Here is a 25,756-nt window from a genome sequence, read left to right on the forward strand (position 1 = left end):
TTATTGATATTGTTAAATTTAGGATAATGTTAAATTATTCTAACATTATTATTATTATTATTATTCTAACATTATTATTTAGAATAATGTTAAATTTAGAATTAGTATTTCAATTTACTAATTATGTTTTTGAGTTTCATGTTAATAATCATGAGTGGATACAGGTGAGGTTGAATTTACTTAACTTGGATAGATATAGTTTTAAAACTGATATGCTTTTGGTTCAAAGTCAAATCAAATTTTCTTTAAAAAAGTATCAGCTTTGGGCTACGTGGCTAGCTCAGTTGGTAGATTATGTAACTTTTGATCTTGAGGTTGTGAGTTTGAGCCCCACATTGGGTGTAGAGATTCCTTAAAAATTAGAAAATCTTTTAAAAAAAGACTCAGTTTTGTCAATTTGGATGCAAATATTAAAGGAAATTGATTTTTGGATAATTGATTAGTTGTTGGAAAACTTTTTTTTAAAAAAGATTTTATTTATTTATTTGGCAGATCACAAGTAGGCAGAGAGGCAGACAGAGAGAGAGAGAGGGAAGCAGGCTCCCTGCTGAGCAGAGAGCCCGATGTGGGGCTCGATCCTAGGACCCTGAGATCATGACCTGAGCTGAAGGCAGAGGCTTAACCCACTGAGCCACCCAGGTGCCCCTGGTTGGAAAACTTTTAAGTATATTTAGAACAACTTGGGAACAGGGATTTATTTTTAATTGTAAATTTTATGAAAGCATTTCTGAGCATATACACTGAGATAGTCTGTAAATATAAAATCTATACTGGATTTTAAAGATTTCTTTTTTAGCCTTTTTATTGCAGTAACTAGCAAATTTAAAATTACGTGTGTTGCTTGCATTACATTTCTGTTGCACAGGACTTGCCCCCAAATTCAAGCATTATGGATATTGTCAAATAGTTTCAAAATCCCAAACGTATCAGTATCTAGTTATATAAAACATTACCCAGACCAAGGCCAGTTGTCATGAAATGGCAAATTGTTTGTAAGCCATGGACCCACTGATATCCTCTCCCATTGTAAAGTAGGGGGTCTGTTTGTGAGTCTGCATCCAGTCTGTGGCTCTGAAACTAAATTTCCTTGAGAACTTTGCCTGTCCATGTAGGAACTGCACTGATGATCTTGGACTGGTTATCATTTATTTAAATCAACTGAGGTAAACTGACTGGGAGGATGACCAGAAATGAAATCCCATAAGATTATGTCAGTCAGTATTTGATATGCTCATCGTGTCGGAAAACATATGCACTCATAGTGCTAATGCCTCTGTGAGATAAGCCAACAGCTGAAGTCATTGTCTGAGTTCCTGAGAACTGGTTATGAAGAGTTTGCTACAGAGGAAAAAAATCTGGAAGTCTCCTCCTATGTCCCCTTCCCACCTTTCCTATACTGTTTCCATGTCTGGATTGATGGCAGGTTCGGAGTATTTGTGGTAGTTAATGCCCTGTGACTTAAAAAAGCAATTATTGGACTTAAATCAGAAGGTTCAGGTGAGAGGTCCTATGTTGTGGTTTACTAAATAAATGACTTTGGATAAATCATATTGTCTCAGTTTTCTGTTCCTGATAAGATCCAATGATCTAGAAGACACCTTCTAGAAACAAAGTTTTTGTGTTTCTAAGTTGTTCTGGCAGTAGCTAAGACATGAAACCCAAATGAGGTAAGTGCACTTAAAATCCCAATACCATTTTGAGAATGGGGATCGAAAAGCTACGATTTTCTTTCTTTTTCATCCAAGGAAGACGAGTGTGGAGTAGTATCCTTGTGCAATATTCTATTTACAGAAAGTCATTATTACATTGTTGTATAATTTCAAAGATCTTCTTAGTTTTTTTTTTTGTTTTGTTTTGTTTTTAAGTAGACTCCACACCTAGCACAGAGCCCAACATGGCACTTGAACTCACAACCCTGAGATCAAGATCTGAGCTGAGATCAAGAATCGGAAGTCCAACCGACTGAGCCACCACCTGCCCTGAGTTGCTTACATTTTTGTCTTAGCAGAAAGAAAGTAGTAAGAAGGAAGATTTAAGAATACTGTTACATTTCTAATTGCTCTTATAATAAGTGGGGGACCCTAAAAATGAAAAGCTGTGTATATAATAGCATTACAGAAAAAAAATGATCAAGGAATCCTTTCTTCTTTTCATTTGACAAAGCCTTCAAATGTTAGTCCAAACTAACTTTTAGTGGTATTAGAAGTGGAAGCTAGCTCTCCAGGGTAGATAATTTTTATGCTAATTTCCCGCACCTCGATGTACACAGTTATTATAGGGCATGCGAATGATTCATTCACTGAATGAAGAAAAATTATTCCAAATGATTATTGATGAGTTAATCAAGATAACCATGTCAACTTTCTTTATCCATTAGTGGTAACATCTACAGTATTTCACAATCATAATAAGAGCCAAGTGCTAATGGGCGAGGTAATCAAACCTTAATGAAGAACAGTGAAAAATTTGCTTTTTAAAATAGTTTACAGTTTTCCTAATCACTGAAGTGGTCAGTCAGTCCCATGATTCTTCATATTTCATAATGTGTGCTTACAAATTTTTTTCTTCATTGAAAAATAGTTGGATTTTCCTAATATAAGAAAGAGGGAAAATAAATGGAGAGGGATTCCTCTTTTTAAATGAATGCATATTTAAAAAGTTACTCATATTGCAATGGTGGCCTAAAATGGGAGAAATCTCCAACCATTTAAAAACTCACAAGTATACTTTCATGCTTTCCCTCCTGTCTTTATCCTTTCACTCAAATTTGGCAATTTTATTATTATAAGCTCAGATAAGTTTGGACTTGCAGCATTATTATAATTATCTATTACATATTGTGATTTAAATGCATATTTGTTGATTGATTCAGACACCCCAGTGTACTGTCATGTTGATGTGAGAATCTGCCACTCACCACCCACTTTTGAAAAAAGCCATTTAAAGTGGTTCCCTAGGAATATGTCCCTATACTTTATATCCTATGACCTTATTACCCTGGCACAATTAACAAAATATTCTAGGGAGTAGCAATTAATTCAAAGATACTCATTTATCTACAATCGGCTTATGACCATAAGATAGCTTGACACAACAGCTCTGCCTCACAAGATACACTGCCGAATATGGACGGGACATCACAATCAAATTCTTTGGGCATCTGACTGTGAGATATAACAAGAGATGTAAGAGTGGTACAGAGAGAAAGCAGTGCATGGGATCCATGAGTAGAAGTTTTCAGTAAATAGAAGCCATGAGGTAGATTTGGAGTAGGGAGTCAGAAGCCAGCAGGGGAAGCAAATCTTTTAAGCCATGAGTCTGGCAGTGTGGCTCTTCTGATGGCACCACTCTGAGCAGCTGTTGAGTCAAGAGAGTTGGTACTGAATGATGAGATCTAGAGTGGCATCCTGAGGGAACTTCCGATTCTCTGTAGAATTTGGTGATGCCTGTGGTTTTCAAAATATTGATCATGATTTCCTAGAGGTCCAAGAAGCTATGTAGGGGCCTCCACAAGGGAAGAGGGGGCGCCAAATGGACAGGACCCTCCCCTACCTCCAGCATCAGCTGCAATAGTGCCCTGTGTTCGGTTTTGAATATTTTTTTCCATATGAGATTTCTGAAGGAAGGAAACTTCTGAAGTAAGAGGTCTACTACAGCTAAAAGTTATTTAAAAATCATGTCTTTTCATTTTTGCACATTTTGCAAATTGTGCACATTTTGCACAATTTGCAAATTACAGAAAATCCACTTTAACTTTTGTCGAACATCATCCTAAAATATGATACTAAGAGGCTTATTTTTATCCTTCCAGAATCATCCCCCCCCATGCATTTGTTTTAGACCACAAACATTTTGTGATGAAATGTCAGTTGTATACATCTATAACTCTTTTGTCATTTTGTTCTACCAGGCAATTAAAAAAAATATTTTATTTATTCATTTGACAAAGAGAGAGAGTGATAGCTAGAGAGAGAGAGAGAGAACACAAACAGAAGCAGGGGGAGCGGCTGGCAGAGGGAGAGGGAGAAGCAGGTTTCCCACTGAGCAGGGAGCCTGACTTGGGGCTCAATCTCAGGGCCCTGGGATCATGACCTAAGCCAAAGGAAGACGGTTACCGACTGAGCCACTCAGATGCCCCTCTACCACATAATTTTTAAAGCTACTCTGTCATTTATTCTTCAGTGTGACTGGGCTGTAGTTCCCAAACCTGGCTGATGATGAGAATTGCCTAGAAAGCTTTATAAATAGCAGATGCCTGGGCGTTACCTTCCATTTATAAGCATACCTTTGCTTGTAAGCTCCTGAGTAAATCTGTATTTCTAAAGCTCCCAGATAATTCTGATTCTCAATCAAGTTTTAGCACTACTAAATTAGACCAAATAGGTACCATTTGCATAATGGGGTTGTGGGGTTGTGGGATTGGGAGGAGAAGTAGGCAGGTCAGATGAAGTGTGATTCCAATAGAAAAAAAATTCTCCTAATTCACAATTTGATCTAGAATTGGTCTGGGGGTATTAATTTAGTAGAAGTGTTCTTATTCTGTGCTCTTAAAACTAGTAGTTAAATTAAAAGTTAGAGTGAGGAATAATAATAATATCGGTATACACTTCCACTGTTTTGTTTAAACTTAAAATGTAATAAATGCACACTCTTCAGACAATCTTTCATGCAGGGTCATGTCCTCATCTTTGACTATGCATCCTTGCTTATGGAGTTTTCTGTTATCTTTCTTTCATAAACTTCATCTATTTTTCAAGTTTCATTATCCCTAAAGTGGGTTCTTTAAGGAATTTATAGACATTTGCAAAGCTGTATGATGAATAAAGAATTCCTTCAGAATCTGTAATTTTATGAAAAACTTATAAAATTTTATACTTATAAATTCAAACAAGTTTTTATAGAAACAATACTGTTTTTGCACTCATAGTGTACTTATATGGGTTTATATAATACTTGATTAAATTATGAAAGTCAGGAAACAAATAGAAACAGCATGAATAGATTTGAGAATAATTACAATTGACTCTCGATAAGCAGACAACTCAATTGGAAGTTTATGCTGCAGACTTGTCTGTAGTTCCTATCCAGCATATTCTGGTCATCAGTCAGTGTGTTTTATAGAGGAAATGGAGATCATTAGTTAATCTGGTGGGCTGGTTAAGTCAAGGTTGGTTAAAACAACTTCTGCAGTAGTTTCAGCTTGTTCACAGAAGATATGTTCCAAGACCCTCAGTGGATGCCTGAAATTGCAGATAGTATGAACCCTAGAAATACATGTATAATTCATACTATCTGTACATATATACATATATATACATATGTTTTCTCCTATATATATATGTACTTATGATAGTTTAACTTATTAATTAGACACAGAAAGATACCAACAGTAATAATTAATAATAAAATATGACCATTATAATAATATGCTGTGATGAAAGTTACATGAATGTGGTCTCTCTTTTTTTTTTTTTTTTAAAGATTTATTTATTTATTTATTTGACAGAGACCACAAGTAGGCAGAGAGGCAGGCAGAGAAAGAGGGAGAAGCAGGCTCCCTGCCAAGCAGAGAGCCTGATGTGGGTCATGATCCCAGAGTCCTGGGATCATGACCTGAGCCGAAGGCAGAGGCTTAATCCACTGAGCCACCCAGGTGCCCCAAATGTGGTCTCTCTTTCAAGATATCTTGTTGTACTATACTCACCCTTCTTCTTGTGATGATATGAGATGATAAATGCCCATGTGATGAGGTGAAATGAGGTGAAGAGGTAAACCATGTAGGCATGGTGATGTAATGTTAGGCTACTAGTGACCTTCTGGTAATACCTGAGAAGGAGGATCATCTGCTTCTGGACCTTGACTGATGGCAAGTCCCTGAGACTATGGGAAGTGAATCTATGGATAAGGGGGAACTTCTGTGTTGTACATTGCTCTGTAGATATATGGAATAAGGGTTTAAGTTAAATAAGAATAAGAATAAGAGTTAAAGTTAAATGGATACTGGATTTTAACTATTTGCTTTATGAAAAATGTTTCCCTTTAAGACCTCAAGCTCTGTTTCTGACATACTAAACTTCAATATATGTATTTTTTTTATTAATTACAAAACTGTGATAATAGCCAATGACTTGGACAGATTTCTCCCCTGTGGCTTAGCTAGATTGATGTTTTATTATATTAAGACATACTTTATGCAGTCTGGTAAAGTCAAAGCTCAGAAGTAATTGAGAAAATGGGAGAAAGCCAATCTGAGGTTGTAAAATAAATGGATTTTTAGAACCACAGCAATGCCATTTATTATTTTAATTTAGTCTACACTAACCTAAGAGTTTTGTTCCTAAGAAAGAGTCTCAATGATCTGATGGTCATATATCAATTGTTGGTATGTAAACTGTTATTAATGTATGATGAAGCAGATCTTACACTTAATACCCAATAAATATTTAATGAATGAGTGATTAAAGTATGTGGGTGCTTCCAGAGTGTTGAAAAGTTATTCTAAATCTTCATCTCTATGATTTTTAAAATGTTAATTTGCTTACTAAATTAGATTTTTAAAAATGGTTTCCTGGCCTTCTTTCAGAGTTGTGGCACCTGGTGTTTTGTTTTCCTGGAGAGCACATTATGACATATGGTGGAGTGATTAATAAGAGCATGAATTCTGGAGTCAAATGGAGTTCATATCACAGTTATACCATTTACTCACTGAAATATTGGACATGGTAGCTTGACCTCGCTTTGGGAATAGCAACAATTCCTACTTCATAGACTTCTTATGAGGATTAAAATTGATAGATAATATTTGTTAATAATAGATCATTTAAAATAACCTGTTGGGTTTTATTGTGTTTGTGTTTAATTTATAGGACAATTGTGGGAAAATTTATCTGAACAATACTGAGACTTCTGACCTACAAACAAATTATAACCCTCCATTTATTTGTCTTCTTTAATTTCTCTCCATGATGTTTGATAGTTTTTAATATACACAGTTAATATATTTTTTAGATTATTTATTTATTTATTGACAGAGAAGGACACACGGAGAGAGGGAACACAAGCAGGGGGAGTGGGAGAGGGAGAAACAGACTTCCCGCCAAGCAGGGAGCTAGATGCCGGCCTCCATCCCAGGACTCTGGGATCATGACCTGAGCTGAAGGCAGACGCTTAACGACTGAGCCACCCAGGCACCCCCAAATTTAATTTTTAAATCGTTATTGGACTGTTTTGATTATTTTCCTTGAGTAAGTTATGGAAGTTTATATCTTTCAAGGAATTTGTGCATTGTACTGTTGAATCCATAGGCATAAAATTGTTCAAGCTATTCCCTTAGTATCTTTTTAATATCTGTAAAGTCTGTAGTGACGTCACTTCTCTCATTCCTGACCTTAATGATTGTGTCTTTCTATTTTTCCCTTATCAGTCAGGCAGGAGATTTATAAACTTTACTGATTTTTCCTCAAAGTACCAGCTTTCATTGTTTGTTTGTGTTCTGCTTCATTTATTTCTGTTCTGATTTTATTTCTTTCTGTTTAATTTAGGTTCAATTTGTTGTTCTTTCTAGCTCTTTAATGTGAAAACTTGGGTCAGTGATTTAAGACTTTTAAAAAATTTCTAATTTAGGCATTTTATGCACTATATTTCTTTGCAAGTACTGTGTTAGCTGTAGTCCAAAATTTTGTTGTGTTTTTCACTTGCATGTAATTGAAAATATGTTATATATTTTTCCTTGTGATACATTTTTTGCTAAAGATTTTATTTACTTATTTGAGAGAGAATGAGTGAGAGAGAGCATGAGAGAGGAGAAGGTCAGAGGGAGAAGCAGACTCCCCAAGGAGCTGGGAGCCCGATGCGGGACTTGATCCTGGAAGTCTGGGATCATGACCTGAGCCAAAGGCAGTCACTCAACCATCTGAGCCACCCAGGTGCCCCTTGTGATACATTTTTGACTCATGAGATATTTAAAGGGAGTTCTCTGGTTTTCAATTATCTGGGAATTTCCAAGAGGGCTTTCTGTTATTAATTTCAAATGTAATTCCATTATGGTAGAGAGTACACTTTGTATACTTGAATCCTTTAAAATTTATTGAGAACTTTGTATGGTCCAAATATGGTGTATCTTGATAAAGGTTCCACAGGCACTTGAAAAACATGTATGTTTGGGGTGCCTGGGTGGCTCATTTGGTTAAGTGTCTCACTCTTGATTTCAGCTCAGGTCATGATCTCAGGCTCCTGGGATTATGCAGTGTGTGCCCTGTGTTGGGGTCCATGAAGAGTCTGTTTGAGATTCTCTGTCTGCCATCCCCCACACGCTATCTCTCTCTCTCTCCCACTCTCTCTCTCTTCCTCAAATAAATAAATAAATCTTAAAAAAAAGAAAAGAAAAATACGTATGTTCCTCTGTGGTAGGGAGATTTCTACAAATGTCAATTATGTCATGTTGGTTCATAGTGTTGTCAAGTCTTACGTATCAGAGGTTTACAGGTCCATAAACTTTCTCTGTAAAGGTAAAGATGGTAAATATTTTCATTTTTGTGAGCCATACATTCCCCGTGCAACTACTGCTATCTGGAGTTGTAGCAAGAAAATACGTAAGGATGTTGCTATATTTGACTCATCATAAAATGGATTTAGTCCAAATCTGACACCTATTCTATATCCTTATATTGGTCCAAATCTGACACCTATTCTATATCCTTCAATTCTATATCCTTATTGATTTTCAGTCTACTTGCTCTATCAGTTACTGAGTTATGATTGTTGTAGGTCCAGCTCTAATTGTAGATTTCTTCTTTAAGTTCTACCAGCTTTTGTTTCATATAATTTGAAAGTCCGTTATTAGATGCATAAATGTTTATAATTGTTATATCCTCTTGATGAATTAACCCCTTTATAATTAAGAAAGACCATCTTTATCCCTGGTGATATTCTTTGATCTATAATTTACTTTACCTATTGTGAATATAGCCACTCCAGCTTTCTTTTAATTAGTGTAAGTATGGTATATTTACCCCCACACTTTCTCAGAGCATCCGTTCTTAGGTCAGGCTCATTTCCTCCTTTGCCAGGAGGTGAGCCTGGAGATAGGCCTGAGGTTGTCCAGTTCTACCAGTGACTGATTGGGAAAGTCTTGATTTACTCCGCTGAATTAGGAAACCATTGTGGCTGCCCATTTAATTCACACTTCCCAAACTAGCTTTAAACTGCAAAAAAAAAAAAAAAAAAAAAAAAAATCCAGATAGATTCCAGTGTTTATATTTCCATCCACTCAAAATTTGGGAGGAGAGAGAGGTGTTTTTAACTGACTTACTCAAAGTCCTATAGTACTATGATGTGGAGAAAGGGGATATTGCCTGGATACCAGCTCTTGTTGTCTCATAAAGTGCTGACTCTGGCCCCACAGATTGTTTAGCAAGAAGCAGAGCATCTTACTGCTGCCCATTTGGATGTAGCAAAAACATTTAAAATGTTGCTTTCTATTAATAAGTAATTTTTACAAATGTTTTGTTTATCAAGTAAAACAAGTAGCATTTTCCTATCCCTGTGTTATACTCTATTACTGTCCCATTCCTGTCTCTGACTTTCACCGCACTCGAAGCTGGTGAGTGTGAGATCCAGGAAGGATGGGAGCCACAATAACCACTCAAGGAGGAGGTGAGCCTGAGGAATGCGTTAAAGAGGGGTGGGGTTCACTGTCCCTGGTAAGAAGAAACACCAGAAAGTTTAATGTTTTTTATAGTTATGTTAAAATGAAAAATCCTTTAATCTGAAAGCCAAAACAGCTCTGTCAGACATGTCACATGTCTTCAAGGGCATGCTGGCTGGACATCCTTCCCTATATTGTGGTCAGTTCCTATCACTTGGCTCCAAAGTCACACCTTAGAGCCTGCGTGATCATGTTCTCTTGACATTTCCTAGAGATGATTCTAAAAACTATTTTGGGACAAAACAGATCAAATGTCCAAAGATGGTGACAAGGCCCTGAATTTTCTGGAGAGCACTAGTAGTACCAATTCAGGTCTCTCCCTGTGACCTACTCCCTGACAGGCAACCATAACTTATGCCTTAGATATTTATTAAAGGACCTATTGAGGTCCATTTCTTCATATACCTGTGTGGAATTTCTAAGAATTTGTGCAACTTCTAAAATTGCAGGAATTCTAATCTGGTTGCTTCACAGCAGTAAGTGGCCATTCTAGGTTTTGTGTTTCTACTTCTTGCAGATTATTTAAATATCTAGTTGTATAGAAATTTAAATATCCCTTAATGAGGTAATCTGTATGAACTTTTAAGCAGATACTTTGGCTCAGTGTTAACTACTTTTCAATTACAAATGAAGTGAAAGGTTTGCAAATGACTGGCTCCATGGAAGATGTCAGCTTTAAGTTCCCTAAAAGAAAAGTCCTCCAAGCTTGTCCAAGGCCAAGTGCATCCCACACCTTTATAGCTGTGGGATCTTAACTTATTCAATACTCTTAAAGGGAAAATAGTGAAATATGAGTTGACAAGAGGAGAACATCTACAAAGGGGGAAGGAGTACAGAGAGAAATCAGTCAGAACCTCAGAGGAAGGAGCTGTGCTGGGTGTCACACTGTGTTAAGTGTTAACTAGTTCTTACTCTGACATTATGAATCTGATAGCAGTTGGAAAGAGAGTAGGGCAAAATGGACAGAAAATTTATTCTAGCCTAACATTCTCCTTATTCCATATAGCAAGTGGCTTATTATCAAAGTTTATTTCTCCTCAAACATAGTTTCTATATGGCCAGCTGGTTTTGTTTTGCCCCATGGCCCCAGCCTGGATCTTACCCTTATCCTGCTACCTGGCATCCAGGAACCAAAGGAAAGAGAATGATGATCCTAGCAAGGAACAGTGATTCAATTCCTGTAAAACAGTTCAAAGAAGGGTCTTGTGAAAATCGGTCCATAGAGGATTCATTTTTATATGAGAAAAGTATCATGCATAGGATAGGTGTTGGCTACTTGTGTTTTCCAAAGGCAAATAGCATAATGGGGCTATTAAAAGACAATGCTGAACTCAATGCCTTATTGAGGTCAGAATCAGGGAGGTGAAATATTTGGAAAGAACGGAAGGAAGATCACACTGTCTAAGATTGTAGACTGTTCTTTCTCTTCTTGCAGAACTGTAATTTGGTGCCCTTTGCTGGCGCAGGTAGGGGAGTGAGTGTTTGCAGGCAGTGTCAGGGAGTCAAGGAACTTCTGAGAGAAGGAAGAAATGCTGTTTAGAGGCATCCGGGGAAGAGACATGATGAGATACTGGAGGATCTCTGCTTTTTATTTTAGTGCTTCCTGCGTTAGAGACCTGACAGGGACTTAGGACAGAAGTCCCAAGATATAAATATATAAAAATTATATTTATTAATGAGTTATTAATTATTACATCTAATTACATACAGTTAATTAATGTAATAATAATTAAATTATATATAAATATACATATGTGTGTATATATATTTAATGAAAGGGAATCCATCCCATATAATCAGGAGACAGAACAGCAATAGATGAGAGTCCCCAGCATAAGGGACTCTAAAAGTACTCCTAAATCTAAATTTCCTCCCTCCCACCTCCGCTGGGACTCAGTCCCAGCAAAATAGCAAGGTGCAAAGGTGTTGACTCTAGGCAGTTAACAAGTCCACTAGTGTTTCTACATTACTCACTCTTAGTCACCAGGCATTCACTAAGCGTCCACTGTGAGCATGAACAAGACGATGGGCTGTTAGTTTGTGTCATTCCCTGATGTGCCTGCCCTCTTCAACTGCTCCTGCTTCCAACATCTATGTCATGTTCTTGTAGCTCCTGACAATGCAACTGGGTTGGGTACCAACAAAGAAGGCCAGAATGAGCTCAAGGGTATTGCATTATTGCTGGAAGAGTGTTCCCATTAATAAAAGCGGGCATTGTGTAATGTCATTCACATATTACTGTACAAAAGATGATGCAATGTAATACTGGCCCTCGATTCACCCGGAGCTTAATGGGAGAAATGAGACTGGTCATTTCAAATCCTTGCATTTTTACCACAGAGACTCATAAACTATTAGAACTGGAAGGGGCTTTAGGGAATATCTCACCCAACCTCCTTTGTTTTACCAATGGGGAGTCTGAGGCTTATGTTATTCTTCATTGAATCTACCAACTGGAATCTGTCCAAAGTGCCTATTTCCATTCACAACTGCAATGTTTGAAAACAGATTGGGTCCTGTGCCATCTGCTACCACCCTTGGTAGGCTGGAAGACTAAGAATCTAGAATAGTTTCAAGGTGTTTAATGCACTTCATCTACATTATAGTATGCTGGTTCCAGAAATTCTCTCCTGGAGGGTAGAGTGATGTGGGATAAAGGTAGGGAAAATAAAAATAATTCTTGTTTTCTTATAATTTCATCTGATTCATCGCTGCATCAAGGCGAGACTTCTAATCTTAGATCTTAGATCTCTAGGGCATGGGCCCAGCCTTCCTTGTCTGATACAGAACTATGAAGGTTGTCCAGCTTTGGTAGCAATCTCAAAGGTATGTTTGTGTTGGATGATTTAAAAAATGACATAGTCTTCATTGGAGCTTGCACCTGTGTGTTTGTCTACCTTCTGCCACATCTCCTTAATAGGGGAGGCAGGTAGGGATAATCTACCGTTTAGAATGAGTTCAGGCTACATCGTCTATACAGCATTAAGATGCGGATGATGTAGTTCTAAAGTCACTTTTTGCCTTAATTATTTGCGTAATTGTGAGATGGGTTACAAGAAGCTTCCCTAGGAATTATTCTTGGCTTTGGCAGGCTTTGTTCAATGGAAACAATGTTTGGCTTTATATAAATTGGCCTAAGAGAAAAGCCATGGACAACATAATTTTTCTCTAGAAAAGTTTTCAACTAAAGAGTACTGTAAATATCTTGGCTACACAGAATCAAATGAATCTCTTGACCCAGGGTTAGCCATCATTTGCTTACAAAGAACTTGTAGCCAAAGACATATTTGCCTGTGATCAAGATGCTTAGCAGGACTTCTGAGAATACCACAAGGGAGACTGGAAATTAGCAGACTTGGCTTCTGTTTTTGAGAAGGCCCTCCTATGTTTACATAATACAAAGCTTTGGAAATAGAAAACCCTGGCCAGAAAGTTAGAGGCCAAGAGAAGAAATAGAAATTAAATGAAATGCTTCCTTTTGCCTCCCCCTCAATTCTGTAAAAATAGACCTAGACTTCCTTTTCCACTTATAGAGGGAAGAGAGCTGCTTTGCTGTTATAGTTGAGTTGTGAGGTTGAGGCAATCTAAATGTTGACAGCTTTGAGTTATGGTCTCCCTGAGTTGAAACCCCAACCCCAAGAGGGTCTATGGATCGGGAAATAGCATGACCTCCTGGGTTGTGCATCAGAGTAGGAGGCACTCAACTTAACGCTAGGACATGATTTTTTGGCAAGCCACAGAATTTAGCTAGACTCCTCTACTCACCAGAAGTTGGGTGTTGAAACTCATGCCTGCCATTGCCCACAGAGAGAGTAAAGACTATCAGAATGGTCTTCTGAAGGATCTGTAGGTTTGAGAGAGAGGATGCACTTTTATTTCATTCATTCACTCACTTAACAAATATTTATTCAACCCCTGCCTCTCCTAATATGTACAGTTTGCCGTATTTTGGGGGGCTGGAATATGAAATGACCAGATCTTGGCCCTTTGTGATCTTTCATGTTGGTGCAGAGACAAGGTAGACTAACAAATAATGATAAGAAAAAGTGGAATATAACAAGCCCCTATAGAATGATAGTAATGAAAAGGTACAGGAATTCAGAGTTGCAAAGATCTGGCTGAGCTGGGGAGAGCAGGGAAGACTTCATGGTGGAGAAGAAAGCAGGAATGGTAAAGAGAAGGATGCCAGGGGGTGAACATCACCTGAAAAGACATTAAAGCCAAAAAACATGGAAGTATGTTTGGAAAATATTGAGTTCTCCAGCTGGAGGCAATGTAGAGGGTGAGATGAGAGTAACAGGAGGGAAGATTTTAAATGCCAGACAAGAGGTCTGGATGACAAGGCAGGAGAGCAATGAAGAACTACTGCGGAAACGAACCATGCTGTAGAAAAATTTATTTAGCAGGTAGGTTTAGGAGCGAAAGACAGGAAGGAAGAGGTGATTCTGGAAACTATTCCAACAGTCCAGACCACAGAAAATGAAAACCTGAATGGGGGACAGGGAGGAAGAGAAAGAGAGTGAGAAAGAGTGAGAGAGAGAGAGAGAAGTAAAAACAAAAGGAAAAGGTGGGATAAAAGGGTAACTGATTAGATGTAGGGCAGTTAAGGTAGAATACACTGTCAGTGATGGCTTTTAGGATTTTTAGCTTGGTTGCAATTCATTCTGGGTTACGATCGAACAATTTCTTTTTGGGAGGAATGCTTAAGAGAAAACCAATCGTCACAAAGAATATGTTGAGGGCTCCTACCTGGCAGAAATAACAATCTCCAAAGAAATAATTCCATAATACCTGAGGAACAGCCTCCAAGATTGCACGAGGACCACATTGTAGAGAGGCTTTCCCGAGGGTGATGGATACAGAGGCAATACAAGGCAGAAGACCAGCCTTCAGAGAACTTGCAGTAGGGAGGCAAGAACGCAAAGACCTAACACAGCCCAGTGCGGGTAGGGCAGGCTGTGAATTATACAGACATTTAGAGGAGAAGGAGAGCAGTGGAGGGGTGAGTCTTTGTGGAGGAAATGGAACATGAGATATTGTGATGGCTGGGATTTGGAAGGGTGGAAGACAGCCAGGCAGGAGAGCAAAGCAAACAAAGGCAGTTTCAAGAAGAGACTGTCATGCTTATGAGGAAGAGAAGAGACGGAACTGGACATCTCTTTTTGCAGAACTTAGAAAAGTTCCCGAAGTCGGTCCTCTGGGAGGTGTGAAGTGTACACAAGAAAGGAGATACCAGCTCAGTGTACTACTTATATCAATGGTGAAAGTATTTGCATAGTTATAATGTGCACGTTGCTGTTAACGGAACCATTGGTCTTAACTGAACAGTGTTATAATACCGCTATTTCAGGGTGATGAGAGACGGAAAGCTGGATATGTGTACATAAAATAGCAAAGTTCCTAATAATATGAATAAATTGAGAAAAAGCATGGCTAGCATATTGCTTCCCAAAGTAGCAGTGCCTAGGAGAAGCAAGTGCCTCTGGGGAGCAAGAGGACAGGGCTGAAGTGAGTTGGAGGGCTGCTAAATTTAATTATACCATGTGAGTTTACACACCAGGCAGGTATAGTGTTACAGTTTTTTTTTTTTTTAAGATTTTATTTATTTATTTGACAGAGTGAGACACAGCAAGAGAGGGGACACAAGCAGGGGGAGTGGAAAAGGCAGAAGCAGGCTCTCTGCTGAGCCGGGAGCCAGGACCCCAGCCAAAGGCAGATGTTTAACAACTGAGCCACCCAAGTACCCCCAGTGTTAACAGTGTTTGACAAAAAGAAAAATTAAAATTTCAATACTTGATACTTGTTCAGGGAACAGTCTGGTGAGCGATGACTTGAGTGACTAAGTAAGATGGGACACTTGGATCCATTTTGCTGCTTTTGGTGGGGACCCCAGAGTGGCTCTCAGGGAGGCTGTGAGGCTCACCCAGGCTGGCTTCCTGCATTTTTCTTCCCACCTTCCTGCTGGTTGCTCATGTTCCTTCCTTGCTAATGCTGTCTTGGCCTTCCATTTGGGGTTCTTCCCTCCACTTAGTCCGGGGGCCGGAGCGGGGGGAAGTTATATTTCCAGCTCCTCACCTTGTTCACAGCCCTGAGAATGAAGCACCAAAACTTTTTATCCAGAAAGAGCAAGGTGCTAATAAAAATGAAAACATTGAATCCATCTTTGTTTTTATATTCATGATCTAGGCCTCGAGTTCCTAATTCTCTTGTCTGCTCCCCATTCTCTGGCCTGAATTTGATTGTTTATTCAAATTCAGGGGATGGCCCATCCCCTCAGGAAAAAAAAAAAAAAGGTGGAACAGAGTGCATAAAATGTCATAAGCAGTTAATCTGCCTTTCTGGGGATCCTCCAAATTGGGGGAACCTATGTAAACGAGCACTGGTTCCACAAAAGAGTGATTCTTCTCTCTCCAGGCCAAAAACAATCCCCAGAATTCTTGATTTATTTTGAATGTAACCTCTTCCAGTTTCTTTCTTCCTCTCTACTCAGTTCCCTTCCGAAAAAGAGAAAGAAAGGCCTTTCACCTCTCCAGATCTGGGAGAGACAATCACAAAGGTCCACCACAGTGGCATACTTGGAAATTCATACCCTGTTCTGCACCTGTATTTGGAGGTTTCCAAGTAGTTCTTATTTTGGAGATTTCCAAACTAAAGCGTGCAGCCCAGTAGGAGCTGAATTATCAGTCCAGGGTGGACATCTGTGAAAGATGTTCTAGCATGTCCTGGTCCTCATCATTTCCTTGGCTGCCCTTTCCTTTAATAAGTCCCTGCTCTCAATACTGAGTTTCTGCTGAGAAAGGCAGAAGATCGTCTTTTCCTTTTTTCTCTCCCTCTTCCTTCGGCTTGCAGCAACACAGCTCCAAGCCCGTGCTCTGGGGCATTAGAGTATACAAAGGACCTTTGTCTCAATGGGAGCCCTCAGAAATGGAGCCTCTGATAGGCTGACATGTTACTGCTGAGAGCCCCAGGCCAAATTTCTTTATCTGGCTTTTTCATAGCCAACAATCAGTGATAAATGGGACATAAATATGCAGTAATAACTAATAAAAGCCCACACTCTTTTCTCAGTCTTTGGGAACCCCCATTTCTGAATGGCATCCACTTTTATCTCAGAGAGGTGCCAAGAGTTTAGGAACCAAAATGGTATTGGAGGCTGAGTCTTACCCATGGGCGTTTTGCTGGCTCTCCTCTGTGACCCTGTGCCTCTTCTCACCTGTACAGGAGGTCTGATGGAATTAGGACACGATTTTCCCATCTGCTCCCAGAGGACAAGCCTTTTTGCTTTGCTCTGTTTCTTGGTTCTTCAGCAGAGTGAATGAAGGAAGGAGCGCCAAAGGTCCCAGGAGAAGAGTCTGTTGCCAGAGGCTGGTAGCCCTGCAGAAGGGCGACGAACGGATAGGGAAGGGGGGAGCAAAAGGAGGAAACGTCCCAGCTAGTGAGATAGATTCTTCCTTATTGTGTCTTTTTTGTCTTTTGAGACTGGTTCAGTGCCCAGAGCAGAACCGTGGGAGCAGAGCAAATACAGTGGGCACTTCCAGAAATATCCTCATTCATTTCTGGCTGCTGCGTATCCACTCACTATGCATGTCCATGGAAGGAGGCTCAGGATGAAGCTTCTGGGGGCCATTGGGAGGTACATTCCAGGCCCTGGACACCAGCAGCTGCATCCTGCTATGAAGGCCACCAACAGAGGGAATGGGAAAGAGAGACAGAATTGTCCTAGTAGACCTTCTTCTAAAGTATGGATCTGCAGGTCAGTGGGTATCTATGTGGTTTTCTCCCTGGAGCATTCAATAGGTAGGGCTTTTCGGGCCAGGCTGACACTTGCTCAGTGTGCCTGATCTGGGATAATTTAATGATGACTCAAGTTCATTTTGCCCTCATCTGTCCCTCCCCACCCCTCCCCCAAAAAGAAAGGAACCATTCACACACCATGTTTTTTCAATATGGTGTTTTCTGAGTCCTGGCTGATTATCAGATGGTGCCTCCCTTTCCTGACCACCTTGAGAGTTCTTCAATATGGGGCCTGTAAGATGCGGGTTTGGGATGAACGTTATTAATTGCAATCTTCTGGGAACAGTCCAAATGACTTTTTTCTCCATCACCTGCAGTGAAGCACATAAACATTTGGATTACATTTTTTCCACTTTTTCTCAGCCCAGATTCCTAGGGGTTGGTATTCTTATTTGGGAGAAGCTTTCTGCTCCCTTAAAGGAAATTCTTGAGCACTTCCCTGCATCCTGGAAGAGGCAAGCCTGAGTTCTTCCCTTCTGAATCATTGCAGGTTGGTCTGCCTGTTGTTATCGACTACAAATATCTTGGAAATTTTAGTCTGGAAAATTTTTGATTTCCAAGAAGAGGTTTACATAGTCTAGAGAATTCTTGTCTTTTCCATGAGCTCTTGCTTGGGGACTCAGAAACTCTTAGCTACCAGTCATAGAACTTTCCAAAGATAGTGCAAGTCTGCTGAGGCATAGGGTCCTGAGCTTCCCTCTGAAGTACTCTGGGCTAAATGTCATCAGGCACCCACGGCCTCTTCAACATCTGTGCATCTAGTCTGTCCCTTCTGCATGCAGAATCTCTTGCCTTCGGCTTGTTCCTCTGATAAGCAATGCGACAATATCCCGGGTGACTCACTGAAGAGAAGGGCAAACGCCCTCAGTTTTCCATACGTTGAAGGAAGTTTTGGGGGGATAGTTGGCTTTTCTTATGGGCCTTTGGCATTTGCCTCTGCCAATCTTGTCTTTTTGACAGCTTTATTCCCCCGTTCCATCTCTAGCAGAGCTCCTGAAGAATCAACATTTGACCCTTTACAGCTAGGTAATTTTGAGAAATGTTGCCTGAATATTACTTTTGTGAAATAAATTAACACAGTGAATGACTGGCATATTCTGGACCCTAAATTAATTTATTTTTCTCCTCTTCCTCCCACTCCTTCTTTTTCATTAAAAAAACAAAAACAAAAACAATTTAATTCCCGTAGGGAAAAGCAAGAGTTTGGGAAAATGTCCCAGCTCAGCAGTCTCTTAGTGCTTCCTTGAAGGCTCAGTTACCCCATAGTTAGAATGAAAACTACAGACTCACAATGAATACCCATTAGTTAGTATTTGTGTGTCAGAGAGAACAGTGCTCAAATGCTAGGCATCATGCCTATAGCTCCATGAACTTGGGCAAATTAGTTAACTTCTCAGAGCCCCAGTTTTTTCATCATTCAGTGGAGAATGAGGAACAGCTTCATCAAATTGAGGATAAAAATGATACAGTATCTAGAGCACAAAGAGTGGCTCCTGTGCCTCTGCCAAGTGGCTGGTTCTCCGAAGGAACTGAAAAAGTCTTGCATGTTCTTCTCCTATCCCTCTAACATACTTCTAACCTGGACTCCCAGTGAATGGATGTATTTGAAAGGAATACAGAGCCATTTTGAAATTAGCTTAAGCAAAACTTTTACAGAGAAACAATCTCTGGTCATCTTCAAAGTTCCTGGGTGCGCGCGTGCATGTGCGCATGAGCGCCACTGGAGCTATAGTTCTAATTTCTAAAAAGTTCTTTACATTTCCTTTTGTCCTGATAGCATGGATAACAAAGACTTAATTCAGATGTTCCTTCTACAGAGTCTTTCCAAAACCCGTTGAGCTTTGGAACCTTGGGGAAGATGCCATTTTCTTACTGGTATTTCCTAGTTCTTTGGTGGTTCTGTTCCTCTACTAGACTGCAAGCTCCCTGAGGGCAGCCCCTTTCTCTGTTTAGTGTTCTCTGTGGGACCTAGCAGGGTCTTGCGTGGAATAAGATAACAGACCAGTGTTGGGCTTAAGAGCTTAGATTTGGCAAACCAGGCCTGGGTTAGGTCCAGTCTCTACTCTCTGGCTCCTTGGGCAGCCTTACTTAATTTCTTCTGGGTCTCAGTTTCTATTTCCGTTCAGTAGGAATTTCAGAGCTGTTGTAAGCTTGGCATGAGGTAATCTATATAAATCAGTGGGTTCAGTTCCTGGAATGGGATGAGCAATAAATGATATTCTAGCTACATATTATTATCAGTATTAATCATGTTCTAAATATATGCTCTTTTGGATGGATGACAGACAGACGGAAGGATGGGGGGATGCCTTTCCATATGGTTGCAGCAACTAGTCCTTGTAATAAACTACTGAAGTATTTCCCCACTTCTGGTCTGCCAGGTCTCTAAACTGGAATTAGAGGCTGGGAAGTCCCATACTTTTGACGCTCCACCTCCGTTCTCGGTTTTGTTCCAATCTTCACTGTGATCCTTGAGGTTTGTTCTGAGAGCTGATACCTGACTCTCCCTGACTCTCCTCAAGAGTGAAAGCCCAACTTTTGCTGATAGACTATCGACAATAGCAATATTATTTCTAGAAGGATAATCCTTATCTTGACGGTTGCTTTCTAACATAAACAGAGAAGAGAAAATAAAAGAATGCCATTTCCACACCACGCAGTGGAGAAATAAACAAAAATGTGACTAACCCTAATGGTAGGGGAGTGCTTTTGCACGCTCAATTACCTGCCTGAGTTGTTCGCTGGCTTCCTGGCTGCTTTTCTTTGCATTGCTTGACCTTTAGACTAATGCCATTAAAATACATACCCAGTACCACATAAATGGTTTTCAATGGCCTGGCTGCTTAGGGAAAACTCATTGACATGCAGCATACAGTTACTTATGCATGTGAAAATAGAGATTAAGAGTCCTTTTTGACATCAGTTTGCCAGGTCACATTTTGTTATGGCACCTCTATAGATTAATCTCCCTATGGACTGCTGGCCTCAAATGACACTTAGCACCTGGCATCTCCTTCTCTAGCTACCAGGTAAGGAGATGTATCCATGGCCGAGAAGTCCTCTGCCCTCGGTTCAGTCCTGGGCTTGTTGCTGTCGCTGATGGCTGGAAAGAGTGGCATTATGTTCCTCTACATTTCCATGCTTCTGGATTGATTTGTTTCTTTCCCTGTATTCTTGATTTCATTTTTTTAAAAGATGTTATTTATTTATTTGACAGACAGAGAGAGAGATCACAAGTAGGCAGAGAGACAGAAAGAGGAGGAAGCAGGGTCCCTGCCGAGCAGAGAGCCCGATGAGGGACTTGAACCCAAGACCCTGAGATCATGACCTAAGCAGAAGGCAGAGGCTTAACCCACTGAAGCCACCCAGGCGCTCCTCTTGATTTCATTTGAATCTAGAACTGGAGTTACATATTCTAAGAACAGGGAGTTCTTATCCCCCTCTATTCTCTCTTACCATTCTCTCCCTCCAAGGGAAAGAAGATTATAAATCCAATAAGGATTCTGACCCTAAAAAGTCAGAGAGAGGCTCCAGTTGGATGAAGATGCCCCTTTGGTTTGAGCTGCCTCATTTTGGCATTCACAGACGGATTTAGGCATTCACAAATATTTAAAATAACAAGTTCACCTCATTTGTTTTCATTTAGGCCAACTGTGAGGAAGAGACAGAAATGAATATAGAACATGTCCTAGCTCCTTGAGGAGACAACGACTATGGAGAGCTGGTCAGGTTCCATAGTAGAGATCCTGTTTGAAACCAAGGAAAAGGTTTGGTGTGTAGATGTGATAGAGAAGGGCATCTGCTTAAAAAACAGCATCCATCATATAAAGGCTGTTGGGGACCACTTCCTGCAAATCAGGGTGTTGTTTCCAGAGAGATAGGAACTTGTGCACTTCAGAAAACTGTCTACGGCTTTCTCCTCCCAGACTGACTCTGTAAATGAGTCATTTTATAACCCTTTCCATTTCGGAAACAGTCTTTAGCCAGTGCCAGACATGTGGAAGTCACAGCAATAAGAGCAAAGGAGGTTTGTGCCTCTTCCATTTTCTGCATCAACCATCCATGTGGCCAGAGCATCTTGCCCATGCAGAATCCTCTTCAACCTAACTACGTATGAAAGTTCATACACTACATATATAAGTATATATAAGTATGTACACGTATGTATAGATATGATACATTTATATAATGTATATATTATATATTAATATATTATTAATTAATATATTAATATTAATGTAAAACTATATGTAAACTATTATATATATTATATATTACATATTAATATGTAATATTATATATAATACAATATATAGTATTAATTATATTAATACATTAATATATTATTACTGTATTATTAATATATTAATAATATATTATTACTGTATTATTAATAATTAATAATACATATACTATACATATTATATATTATTATTATATAATTATAATTTAATATTATATTAGAATTATAATTATTATAATATAATGTATATAATATATATTATATATATAATAGTTGACATATAGTATAATAAAATTAAAAAATAGATATATTTCTGAACTGATCATGAGGTCTAGCGCATTGTATATTACCTTATCTTTTGTATGTTACTTCTCAGAGTATTTATATATTATAGGTTATATAACCAGCAATTTTCCCTCTCGTTCCTGTTACAGTAACACCATATTTTCCCATCATACTTATGTTGACTGTTCTCCATTTGCTCTATTTCTGAATCCATTCATTTTCCCTTTCCCTCCCTAACTGTGACCTGGCAGCAGACTTTGAGGGCCATGTCACCCAAGCTTTCTCTGATGGCTGGGCTTGTGGTTGGGCTCAGGAAACCGGGCCTCAGGGAACTGAAGAGAGAGAGAGAGAAGTCTCAGGATGTGTCTTTCCTCCTTCTTCTTGGCTTCTTTCCTGCATGTCGATAGCTTCTGCCCTGGACACCAGTACCACTGCTCCCTCTCAGGATCCTTTCAGCCCTAGTTCTGGTGAACTGATTCCATGCTTTCTATCCCTGGCAGGCTGCACACCCCTTGTTTGTTCCTTCCCTTAACCCTGACTTCAACTCTGTAGGTATATTTTTGTCATATGCATCTCTTCATCTGAATCATCTGTGGGAGAATTCTGTTTCTCACTGGAATTTACACTGATATAATTCTCTACCTCTTTGTTGACTGTTTCCTTTTCATATCTATAAACTTACTTGGAAATTATGCTTTTGAGAAAGATGAGTCGTTATAAAATGTTTCATCTTATTGTCTTCACTCACTAGAATGAAGTTGCATGAGGAATACATTATATTATTGCGACTCAATACCTTGAAACCAAATTTCTAACCTATACTTGGTCCTTATGGAGTCTTCCATGAGTCTTCACCTCAACAGCAACTCCAATACTGGTTTTACTGCCAGGAGACAGATGAATAATAAAGTGGGTACGACAGATCATATCATATCTTTGTTGCGAATATTCTAGTTCTACAAGGCTGTTCTTGGCATAAGCAAAGTTGCAAAAGCCATTTCATCCAACCCCACACTACTAGGTAAAGATGAATTGAATGCTGGGGGACATCTTGTTGTCAGTAGGTGAGTATACCTTTAGTACTCCAAGCTGAATTTATTCATATGTTCTGGAGGGTTGCTTTGCTAGGTACTAGGGCAGTAATTGTAGGACATGGAGAAGGGTCATTTCTGTGAGTAGCCATACTCAGGTGTTGCTGTTCTCTTCCTTGATTACTAGGTTCTGGCCACACTGTTCTTTCTGATCTCTGTTATGCCAGAGGCCCATCTCAGGCCCTCAGGTAGCTATTGATTCTACCTGGAATACTCCTCCCTCCACTTTCTCCTTGGGAAATTTCTCCCACACTTTAAGTCTATGGGGATCAATGTGACCAAATCTGACTGCGTTTATAGTGCCCACACTATTCCCTCATAGCAGAATTGTAATTAAAATGTTTAAATATTTCTTTAATGTCTGTTTTCCCTATCAGACTGGAAGCTACATGGAGTCAGGGCTTATGACAGTAACACCTGTTTTGTTCTCCTCAGTTTCTCTAAAGCCTAGCACAGGGCTTGGTATACAGTAGCCTTATAACAAACGTGATTGAATGTTGAATGAACTTATACATTTGAGGAACTTATAATCATAATGGACAGTCAAATCATGTACAGAATGAATGAGTGAATGAATTAATTTATTTCTAAGACATTTCAAATGTTGGAGTAAGGACTACCATCAATGGCAATTCCAAGTGAGAGATGTTGTGATGGTGTTTACAGAGGTCTTTGCTCTAATCAAGTCCCAAAAAGTTATTATCCACTGAGAGGCCAAGAGCAACAGCTGTGTGTCTCTAGGCTGTGGAAACTGGGGATCTTCATTTAGATGACATTCTAAGCCCTAGATTTGGGCAAGACAACTACAGTGAGACATCATGATTGGCAGATGTTCTCCCCTCTTCCTCCCTTTTATTTTTCTATCCTTACTTGTTTCATCTCCTTTTTTACATCATTCCTGCTACTGGTATTCTGTGGCCCCATGGACATGGTTTGGTTGTAATGTTTCAATATAAAGAGGAGCATACTCTTGCTTTGGAAGAAATAAGGATTTCATGCTAAAACTCAGGAAGTTGTTCTTCTTGAGGTCACAGGTCTTGGCCTGAGAGAGTAGTCATTTGGGCTGACAGTGTAAGCAGAATAGAGTAGTTTGCCACAGTTCTCCTTTCCTTCTGCTTCAAGAATTCCACCCAGTTTGTAGGAAACTCTGGTCCATTTGATCCTCTCTCCTCTCTTCTGTATCTTCAGCCATTTGCAGAGGCTATTCCACTATCTCCCTCCTGAATTATTATAGTAGTCCTCCAACTCTTCTCCCAGACTCCAGGAATCACATCTTCCAAAGTGTGGTATCCTACCGGACAGCTCAAGATGTGTGATACCTCCCATTGCTCATATGAATTTCCAGTCTCTCAGCAAGTATTCCAGAACCCTTGATAAGCTATCTCAAAAATTCCTTCCAAGTCTTCATGCAACACTCCCCACAAAACCACAGTGCTCCCATGTCTTGAACTCTTATTACCATCCCTGTTTCACTCAGTTTAATGCTTCTGGGACTTTGCATACTCTCTTCTCATTGCTGAGAAACTTGCCTTCCCTGAGAGCTCTCTTCTGAAGACTTCTTCCTAATCCTCAGCATCAGAATTACATATTGTCTGCTCTGTACTCTCTGGCCAATTTTCTTACAAGTTATTTCCAACTTGCCTTTAGTGAACTGTTTGGTTCTCTGCTGCCTCTGAGATCTGCAAAAGTAGAAACCACATTTTATTTATCTAATCTGTATACGATCTTGGTTCCAGGGTAGTGACTTTTCTGTCTTGTTGCTCTCCCTAAGTACATGCATGGCCATTGGACCATACACCTGTTCAGAAAATAGTCCTTATAGAGCATTGGTACAGAAAATGCTCAGAAATTGTTTGATTGTCAAATTGAATGAACTGAGTGACTCTTCAAGAAACAGCACTCCCCTTGTGGTTCTATGATTCAATCGAGAAAAAAAAAATGTATATGTCTTGGACCAGCTTTGGTTTTCTCCAGATGTCCTGGCAGCTAGGGAAAGTTGGAAAGCGAAAAAACAACACCTATCCATAAAGAATAAGGGAGATTGAGGTTTGAGGGGAGGAAGAAGGTATTCAATGAATGAAATCCGAACCATTAAATTCTTGAGGTGCCTGCCTTCCTGCTTGTTGTAGCTTTGTGTCAATACATAGCAACAGTTGCTTCTCCTTGCCAATAAGGGCTCACAATATGGACCTTTCATGAGCAAAAACAGCAGCTGTAGCACAACCTGAGAACAACACCGCTTCTGTATTAAGAACCCAGTTCTTGGGAGCTCTAATCACTTCCAAGATAGCATCTCCCCAATTCTCAGAATATCCCTCCAAGGGAAGGAGGAGGCTTATATTGTTATCGGCTCTATTTTGCATACAGTAAAAACAAGGCAAGCTGAGGTTAAGTGATTTGTCCTTGGTCAGGTGTGAGTCAGAGAGTGAGCCAGCAGGAGAAGCTTCTTCATTCCCAGGCCATTGTTCTATCCTCTTGATATTGTCTTCAGGGTTTGGGAAGGCTATAGAAATTGTTTGATCCAGAAGTGTTTACAACAGGGAGAATATGTTGTATCCTAGTTTGGGTGCCATAAAACTGATGTGGAAACAGAAATATGAATATAGAGTTCTATGCTATTCTTGTAACTGGTGGGGG

The sequence above is a fragment of the Lontra canadensis genome, unplaced genomic scaffold (assembly GCF_010015895.1).
Source record: "Lontra canadensis isolate GAN:19392208 unplaced genomic scaffold, GSC_riverotter_1.0 scaffold3, whole genome shotgun sequence".
Taxonomy (NCBI): domain Eukaryota; kingdom Metazoa; phylum Chordata; class Mammalia; order Carnivora; family Mustelidae; genus Lontra; species Lontra canadensis.